The sequence below is a fragment of the Acomys russatus genome, chromosome 8 (genome assembly GCF_903995435.1).
Source record: "Acomys russatus chromosome 8, mAcoRus1.1, whole genome shotgun sequence".
NCBI classification, from domain to species: Eukaryota; Metazoa; Chordata; class Mammalia; order Rodentia; family Muridae; genus Acomys; species Acomys russatus.
Window position 1 is genome coordinate 36333508 of NC_067144.1, and position 10636 is coordinate 36344143.

General features: G+C 37.4%; 1 non-coding gene across 1 annotated transcript; it reads left to right on the forward strand.

Annotated features, from left to right (window-relative positions):
* Positions 1–682: 682 nt before the first annotated feature.
* Positions 683–811, forward strand: LOC127193486 (small nucleolar RNA SNORA17). Its single transcript, XR_007831134.1, has one exon. It is a non-coding gene; the product is annotated as a small nucleolar RNA SNORA17 (small nucleolar RNA).
* The last annotated feature ends 9825 nt before the right edge of the window (positions 812–10636 follow it).

Here is a 10636-nt window from a genome sequence, read left to right on the forward strand (position 1 = left end):
AAAACTTCTTATATTTAATTGCTATATTGAGTTCCATTACATGGCTGTGAAGCAGTTGTTTATAATTTTGCAATAGGAACTCTTACTTTAAATTGTTTTTAATTTTGGTTACAAATAATTTTTATAACCATTTTGATTCCTGCCACGCACTCTAACCTTTATGACATATCATCAGGTTATAAGTAGTATGCCCATCTAACTATGTATTCCAGTTCCAAACCTATCCACACTCTGCTGTCTGGCTGTGGGAATGAAATAAAACAGTAACCTCCTCTCCACTGTCTAATAACCCTTCGTTAACAGACTCCTAGAGAGGACACTGAGCAGACACTTCAAGACACAACCAGAAATACGTCTAGGATGAATGCTGAACTCAATGTTTGGCTTGCTGTGTTTCCTTTCCACATTAGAGTAAGACATGCTTCCTAATTATGGATGGTTTGGTTGACACAATAAGGTCTTGCTCAGCTTTTGCCATCACGGTCGGTTTAGAATGTAGCCTTATCCTTTATCCTGTTCTCTTAGTCACTCTTGACAATATCTAGTGTTATATATCACAATTATATTTTAATTACTTTGATTTTATATCATGCACACATATACATACATTATTAACTACTTTGATTTGAAGTACAGAGAAAATGTCCTTTGATTTTAATTGCACTGAAAACAGATCATTTTCCCTACCCCTAGGGGAGCTAGGGGTGTGGCTGCTGTGTCACATGTTCACTGGTAAACAGCAGAGGAGAAAGCTATGTCTATGCTCAGTGTTTTGACCTGTGAACATCTTAATGATTCGTAGGCTACTATTGCCTGAAGAAAAAAATGCTTGCTTGAGATGACCACCAATCTTGTGTCAGGCAGGCGGAATGGGTTCCTAGGATGGGAGCAAGCTGGAGACTAGAAGATCTTCAATGGGACCATAGGCCCCAGGCCGATGTGAGACTGAGACAGATAAGCCTTGCATGGGTCACCTAAGGCAGGCTGGGTAAGGAGCTAACCCAAGACATCCACCAGATCTGTGCCAAGCTTCGTGGACAGATATAGCCTGAGGATGACTACCAGTCCTAGAGGGGGAACACACCATGCCTGAGATAACCCCTGCTCTGTGCCATAAGGCCTAAGCAAGGCATAGCACTCCTGAGACCACTCCTGAGATGACTCAGATACTCAGAGACCCTAGACACCACTAAGAGGATCAAGCAAGTGGTAAAGGAAGAGAACTTGGAACAGAAAGATGTGGCACAATGGAGGAGTTGGACCCAGAGTCTCAAGGTCAGTGAGCACAGTAGGATGTGAGTAGCCAATGATGCTATTTCGGAGTATGGGAGGATCCTGGTCTGTTCTGCCACCTTGGGCCATGTCTGTGTCCATTGGCTTGCAGCAGGAAGGGTCTGTTCCATGCAAAGGCCAGGCCGATGCCGCTGGTCGGGGCTGCTGCCAGAGACATGTTGTTGTCTGGCCCTGAGTCCTGTCTGTGGGAAGGTGGCGTGGAGAGACAAACTTCTCCCCTCCCTCATCTCTCACCATCTATGGAAGTTAGGAGTGCTGTCTAGTAGTCATGAAAGTGGGAGAACTCTCCTTGTCCTTCACTACCTGCAACAATGGGAGAATGGCCCTGCACCTCACCTGGACAGCAAGGTGGAGCTGACGCTGGTTGCAGGGGTTACCAGTGAACTGGCCCCAAGTGCATGAGAGTGGGAAAGCTGGCAGGCTGAGCAACTCAGCTATAGCACAGGGCCAGATCCAGAGATTTGAATTGGCACAATGCAACATCTACCCCATCAATGAACTGATGGTATGAATGAAGGGGCTTGGCCTACAGATCCAAAACTAAGAGATCTCCGTGACAGAGGGAATCAACAGAATATCCAAGAGGAATCCCAGTGAGGTTTCAGTACTGATAGAGTAGCAGAAGCCAGTGGCCTTGTAACAGACCAATAATCACTGCAATGAAAATTTGTTAGAGAAGTATGGACCAAAGGCTTTACTGTGGGAAACTGTGTGACACACTATAGATTCCACAATGAGATATTTTCCCCCTCTATTGGGGGATATGGTTGCAAGGGTAGAGAATGGTATGAGGGGAGAGGGAGACAAGTGGGATTGGGTGCATGATGTGTAATATACAAATTATCAATAAAAATTTAAAGCAAACAAAATGATTAAATATCAAGATACCAAAAAAGGAAATAAAATACCTCAATTTTTAGAACAACCTATATCTTGAATGGTTTGAACGATTCATTTACAGTTTCTACTATGTGCTTTCTATATATTTTTATTTTCTATATATTTATTTATATATATTTTCTATGTATAATATTGATTTTAAGACATCATTTTTGATTATTTTTCTAAGTTAATAGTCTCAAGTGGACTCAAACTTAGGCTCTCTTCCATTGCTATCAACTTTATTCACTGCACCCTTTCCACTGTTTAGTCAGATTTACCTTGGTTAAGCTGATACTTCCTAGTCTCTGGCTGATTTAGAATCTTTGATGTATTTATTTTACTCTTGTTTTTGTTTGTGTGTTGATTTTTTTTTTCAGTATTATCATGATGGGCCTGGGAACATGCTGTTTTCTTTCTGCATGGCTTGCATTCTTGAAGTTTATACTCTGTGCTGAATCTACTGTTTTGTGTTTCTCATCTGTATTTGAAAATTCTGACGCACTGTGTCTGCATAGGCTTAAAATGTAGGTTTACTGCTCCCTTTATCTTGGTCACTTATAAAAGGCATCATAAACCTTTAAACAAATTTCTTAGAAATTTGATTATTGTAAAATATTTTTCCTGTTGTCTTCTATCCTAGCTATGGCCTCAGACCAAACTTAAAATTTCAAAATTATTTCCTACACATGTCTATTCTACCACTTAATCCTATTTAGGTGCTACAATAGCCCATCATGTTACTAGTAATCTCATAGTCTTTAGTATTTAAAAATGTTTATTATTTTGTTCTTCTAAGCATTTTTATCTTTAAATATTTGCCCAACATTTTCATGTATAAATCAGTATTAAGGTTTTTGATATGGCTTTTGTTTCTTCATGATTTGTTTTAATTGTGTTTACTGTTTTGTTTGGCATAGTTCTCTTAAGAGAATATTGGACTTTGTCAAGCAAAATTGAAACATTTTTAGATGCTAGATATACTTACTTTACTACACAAAGCTTTGTCTTTGCCTGTGTTATATAACTCTGGTAGAGGTAGCTGTGGTCCTCAGCTGTCTTGGTGACTTTTCCACTGCTTTGACAAGACCAAATAACTAAGGAAATATACAGAAGCTTAAAATCCCTGAGGCTGAGTCTGTGACTGACAAGACAGCATTTAACTACATTGCACTGACAACCTAATGAAATTAGTCCAGAACTTTGTAATTCATCCTTAGGCAGATTCTTTGGGTAAGGGGAAAAACCCACCCACAATCTTTACCAAAATATCACAAGAATTATCTGCACCTCAATTGCTAATACTCTCTGAAAAACGCTTCCACTGAGCCCTCATTGCTTGCAGAACTACAGACTTCCAAACTCTCAGAAGCCAATTAAGCCTGCTTTCAGCAGTCAACTGCTTTCCTTATCCAAAGCCACAGTCTTCCTCTTTCCTCAAACAATGAAAACCCAGCATAGGTAGATCTGTCATAGAAATATACCACTCCCTAGTATGGTTGGTTATCCTAAAATGATAATCTTGGCTCAGTTTAAACAGCTCTGTAGAAGGATTTGATGGTTATATAAAGCCTTTATTCCTTGAGAAATTGTGACATGGACTCCTGTCCTCCAAACCGAGTCATTGCTCTTTCCCCTGGCTCTCCATTGCCATTGCATATCATAGCCCACATTGGCTCCTAGCTCCTTTAGCCGCTATTCACCTGTACTTGTTATTTGTCTCAGAGCCCACGCCAGCATTCTGGCTCTTCTCACCTCTCCTATGACTCGCCCACTATTCTGGCTCCCAGACTGTTGAAGGTCAGAAGCTTTCCTCATCCCAATCCCACTCTATTTAAAATGACAAAGTCCCACCTCTTGCCACAATACTTTCATTATTCTCTCCTATTCTAATTCTTTCTCTCCAATGCTTTTCTTTGCTACTTACAAATTCTATGTTCCTAAGAGACAGTGCTCTCCCTCTCCAGTCTGATTCTTTTCCTCTCTGACCTGGATTCTCCCAGATGCCTCTGAATAGTCTCTTTATCTTATCCACAATAAAAACTTTCCCTTAATAATAATTTTGGTGATTTATTTACTTAAAGGTATCAAGTGCATCTTAGTTACTGTCTATCTCTTTGATATCACACCATGACCAAAGTAACAGTTCATTTTGTGCTTACTGTTTCAGAGGGAGATTCCATTGCAGCCATGGCAAGGATCATGGTAAAAAGTAGGCAGGCATTGCACCAGAACTGTCTTTTAGAGCTCTGATCTGATCAACAAGGAAGAAACAGAGAAAGAGATCTGTCTGAATGGGATGAGCTTTTTGAGACTTTCAGTGACACATGTCCCACAATGAGAGAACAACTCCTTGTATTTTCCGAACAGTTCCACCATATGTTCATCAATAGTTTAAATTCATGAGCCTTTGGGGTCATTGTAATTCAAACCACCACATCAGTAATTTTAAACAAATAAGTGATCACATCTCTTAGTTTCTAATCCTCTGAAAGTCAGTGTCTTAGCTACTTTTCATTTGCTGTGATAAGACACCACATATAAGGCAATGAACATAAGAGTTTATTTAAGGCTTACAGCTTGAGAAGGTTAGAATCCATGCTTGATATTGTCGGGAACATGGATGTCAGCAGGAACCTATGTGTCTGGAGCACTGTCTGACAGTTAACATTTAGATATTCACATAGAAGGTTGGAGATAATTGGCATCAGGACCATTTTGAAGCTCTGCCAATGAGAACCGATCCTTGTATATGATAGTTATTTTAAAATGAGTTATATATTTTCTTCTTATCAGAGAGATGGTTAAAAGTATACATCACTTTATGTTGGCTTTAAAATCTACCTAGCTCTTATGTAGTTAAAATATTTTTCTTTTAATAATGAAAGTAGGTATTGTTAAAACTAAGTAAAAGATAAGGATGGAGAGATGGTCCAGTGGTTAAGAGCCCCGTTGTTCTTCCAGAGGACCAGGTTCAATTCCGAGCACTTCCACTGAGGCCCACACATAGTTGTAACTGCAGTCTTAGGTGATCTGACTCTCTCCTCTGGCTTCCAGAGGTATAGTATAAATGGACACATTATCCATACAGAAAAAATACAAATATACATAAAATATAAAACAAAGAAAAAGAAAACAATAGGTTAAATTAAAGGAGAGGACACAGGATTACACATTTATACTTAGTAAGAAAATTTGTCAATTTCTAAGTCTTCATTTACTCATTGAAAAATAATCTGCTGTAGTTTATTGGACTCAATTTGTTTGTATTTATATTGCAATGACTATTTATTATTTGCTTTTAACTGGGTTTTGCAAGACAACTTGGGAAGGATGTCCATATTGCAGTGGTATTAAATAATCCCCAGATAATTCACTCTTACTTTGAAATAAGAACTAGTATTCTCTCTTGCAAAGCCAAAAGTCTAAAATTTTCTTTACAATAGGTAACCACATGAAGGTTGTAAATACATATGGAAAGTCTAGATCTTATTCAGTGGGATTTTTATTGAATTTTACTATTTTATTTAAAACTACCAGACAATATAGGGTGCACAGCATAGGAAATACAGCTACCATTTTTAAACCCTCCATAAAAAAATGATAAGTAACTGAGGAATGCTGGGTATGGGGAAAAAGTCTTTTCCAAGGAAGAGCACATCAATTGATTATCCAATACCAAACAGTCACCTCTGACAATATACATAAATGTAACATCATATAGAATGATGCTTTTAGAACTGTATATGAATATACATATGCATATTTATATGCAATAACAATTACTGAAAAACATGAATTTGAAAGAGAGACTTCAGAGGGAGGAAAGGAAAGGGGGAATGTTTTAAATAATTTCAAAATCTAAAACTAATTAAACAAAAACACTACTCACTTTAGGGAAACAAAGTAAATCAATCTGGCACTGTCTTAGAAAATGGAAAGAGCTCTACTTCAAAACTCAGCTATACCACTACTGGGCATATACCCTAAAGATGTTCCACCATGTAACAAGGACATCTGCTCAACTATGTTCACTGTAGCTTAGTCATAATAGCCAGAATCTGAAAACAACCTAGATGTCCCTCAACCCAAGAATGGATAAAGAAACTATCATCCATTTGCACAATGGAATACTTCGCAGCTATTAAAAACAAGGAAATCTTGAAATTTACAGGCAATAGGACTCACAGAAGGACTCTGAGTGAAATGCTGTTGTTGTGAGTTGTATGGAAGAGTTGAGAGATGGAAGGAGGAGGTCAAATGGGGGTTGTCAGGAGGTCAACAAAGGACTATCAAGGCTGGCAGATCTGGACACAGTGGACCATGCACGAAATGATGCCCCAACCAAGCACAATGCAAGAAGAGAGCCTAAACCCCTGTTCAGATGTAGCCAATGGACACCCATTCTCCATATTGGGAAGGGTCGGGGTGTGGGGAAAGCAGGAGATGGCCCCTGACAGGAACTCTGGTGCAGGCAATTTGATCACTGCCCCATTTGCAGAGAGGCCTTGTGGGAACACAGAGGAAAGTGATAGAAGCTATACAAATGAGAGCTGATAAGCTATTGGCAGATGGTGGGGGAGGACGACCCACATGTCAGAGGTCTAGGGGAGGGGAATAGAGCAGAAAATGGAGGGAGGGTGGGAACAGAAAGATAAGAGTTAGAGGGCTACTCTTAGCCCTCTATATTATAGTAAAAAAGAAAGTAAGAAAAAGTATAAAGATAACCAATATGCAAAATTCTGTAATATTGGAAGATTATATTTTAAGAAACATATTTTTACCATTATCTACATAAAAATCATAGTCAGATTCCAGAGCAAGCTTTATCTACAGGAGTAACTTTGTCAACAAAACAGACTCCACACTTTAGGTATGTTTGGTATGTGTGTGTGTGTGTGTGTGTGTGTGTGTGTGTGTGTGTGTGTTGCTATGTTTGGTTGTTTTCAGTTTCTTTCCTTTTTTTCTTTTTATTATTTTTCTTGTCTAACATATACACTTATATTATTACACATATCTACAATAATCTACCTACAGCAAGAAGAACAATGAAACAATCAGGATTTATATAAATGTGACATCTCCCCTGCAGTTTCATTTTTTATGCTTTCTATTTTTTAGAGAAAGAAAGAACACAAAGTTGTTGGGATCTCAAAGGAGTTATAGATGGCCAAATACAATCAAAATATGTTATATATAATTTTTAAAAATTAAAATCATTTAAAAAGTTTTAGCCAAAATAAGTTTTTAATAATCATGTAATTCAATTAATATATTAGGAAAAATAACAGAGACAAAATAGATAATAGCAATTTCAGTGGAGCTACAAATTAAAATGCAATGAGACACACAAAGACAAATACATAACCTAGATATACATGTAGCTTAGCTTCCAGTCAATAAGACAAAATCGAAAGACATATTTGTAAATATCTGATGTCTATGGCAGAAATTATTTAAAAAGTTAACTAACACTGACACAAAATCTTACAATTTCATTAATATTCTCTTTAAAGAATCTATTAAAACTTAGGTATTAATTATTCAGAGAATTTGTGTACGGATTATATACTTGAAATTTTTTGTAATTATTTTACTTTTCTGAGATTCAAGAAGAATATTAGCTGTTCAAGAGTTTTATTTTTGCATGTATAATTTTATAGGTATTGAATATATCTTAAAATTCTTTTTAGTTTATTCCAGCAAAAAATTACAATGTGAAAAGAGAATAGGTACTGGACAGGGAGAGGCTAAGATTAATTTGTGAAACAAATTAGATGACGGTAGAAGACTGGAAACTCTACATGCAGCAAAGAAGACACAAATCAGCATCCTACATCCTACACACATATACACAAATCTCTCTCTCTCTCTCTCTCTCTCTCTCTCTCTCTCTCTCTCTCTCTCTCTCTCTCTCTCTCTCACACACACACACACACACACACACACCCCACACACACACACACACACACACACACACACACACACACACACACACACCACAAACCAGAGATAAAATGGGTGCCCTCTGTGACCTAGAAAATATGAGCATCATGACCCAATGCTTTAGAGACTAGGCCTTTCCAGCTCAGGAGAACACTTCCATTCTCTGGAGTGTGCTTGCTTTGGTAGATTGTCTATTTTTCTACTACCTTACTGCATGTCCCAATTCAATTCTTTGTCCCAGGATAAAAAGAACATGTACACCTCAGTGGGTACACAATTACCCATCCCTAGAACCTAGACCCTTTCTGATAACACATGAATGGAAATCAAAATAAACTTGGCCATTTTTGACACTTGTTAAAGTTATATGATAAACATCAATGTTAATTGTTCTGTTCTGTGACGAGGTTTTATGAGGAAACTGCATCTATCTGGAAGATTCTGTTGACTGCTTAGCTGAGGTAACATCATGGATGTTACTAGAATGTCATATTGTAGCTTGAAAGTGGTAATTATCTGGGGATATACTAAGTCTATTAGTAACATTTGCTTTAAATTTGGTAGCCTGACTAACATGTCATTATTATGTAAGCATTTAGAACTGTATTACTAAACTTAGTCCCTTCGAGCTTCAGTCAAGCCAAGTTATGAGTCTTGTAGGATAGCATCTGACACATGCAGTAGATGCCCACTTGACTCCACATAGAAACACTTAGAGCACATACTTCTCAGATCATCTTTCAAGGATAAACTGAAAAGACCCACTCTTTAAATGAGTTATTGAGAAATCTGACTGGATCCAAGTGATTCCACTTGTTATCAGTGCTGTTGATGCTGGTTCTCAGCACCTACCATCTTCCAGGAATAAAAGACTCCACATATTTTGGCTTTATAATGTGGTAGACTCAATACTGACAACTCTATAGAAACCTTCCATGCCTAGAAAGGATTTCTGAACTCAAAGATTTGTGAACTAAGAACCCACTTGATCTCTACCTCTTTACTGTGCAGAGTGCCATTGTTGTACTTACAAGGTCTCTATTATTAAAGACAATGTTCACCCCCCCTTGCTATAGATTATTCTGTGATGTGCCCAGACATAGGAATGATAAATACAGGGATTTGTTTTTACTACTTTTGGATTGTGGATTTAAAAGTTCAAGAAACTCTTTGTGCATTAGGTCATGTCATTCAGGGTAATGAATCAATGTTCATCATTCAGGTTTACTTGCCCTCAGCTCAAAACTACTTCTTTCTAATTTTCTGTGATTGACTTATTATGATGCATTAAGAGGAAGTTTTTCATAAAAGTTCAATGAAAATGAATAATATACATGGATTAGTGAAAATGCCTTCATAGAGGGACAAGAGACATGTTTTAAGTGTTTATTTTCCCAGGGCATAGAATAACTCATATCAAATGCTACTTATTTCATAAATACTGGGAGAAGCATAATAAATATAGTATATGAAATCAAAGCCTTGTTGTTCTACTAAATAGTTTTCACTTATTCCTGGTATAAATACATTGTAATAATATGGACAAACCACTTTTCCATAGTACATCTGTGAAAACATAAGAAGAGTTTATACCAATAAGGACTTGCTACTGCAGAGCTATTTCTTCAGATAGGTGTTTGCCTGAAACTTCAATGAGGTTATGTAAGTTGAAATAAATGCAAAACGAACTCTGGAATGGCACTCCACTAGGGATCCATTAAGCAAATTTCATACAGCCCTTTGGTTATTCTTTTGTTTAGAACTATGAGACAAACAAAGAATCAAGCAGTAAAGAGGCCATATGCTGTTTGTTTCCACAGCTCTTGTGCGTAAACCAATTTTCAATCTCTGATATAATAACCTAAAAAGTGTAGAAATCTAGTGATTTCAATGCATGTTAACAATCAGTAAAATCTAAGTATCTGTAGAACTAACTAGCATAGGTGTTAAAAAAAATCACTATCACAGCAGAGTACATGTGAAAGTCAGAACCCACTCTCCACTCAACTGTGGAGAATGTCCTGTCCATTGGCTAGATCTGGGTAGGGGTTTGAAGTTTACAGCCTGTATTGTTATTGGCTGGTGCCATAGTTTCAGTTGAACATTGAAAACTGGATTGTAAATATGTAAGGACATTCAGTGTGTAGATAGTAGTGAATATAGATAGCAAATGTAAATTTCATGAACAATTCCTCATGAATATTATGGTTATATGGATAGATAAGTATAGGCAAGGATACTATTCTAAACTCAAACAATGATTAAGAACTAATGGATTAAGAATTTTTTATTATTTTTTTATTAATTTATTCATATTACATCTCAATGGTTATCCCATCCCTTGTATCCTCCCATTCCTCCTTCCCTCCCATTTCCCCCTTACTCCCCTCCCCTATGACAGTGACTGAGAGGGACTTCCTCCTCCTGTATATGCTCATAGGGTATCAAGTCTCTTCTTGGTAGCCTGCTATCCTTCCTCTGAGTGCCACCAGGCCTCCCCATCCAGGGGATGTGGTCA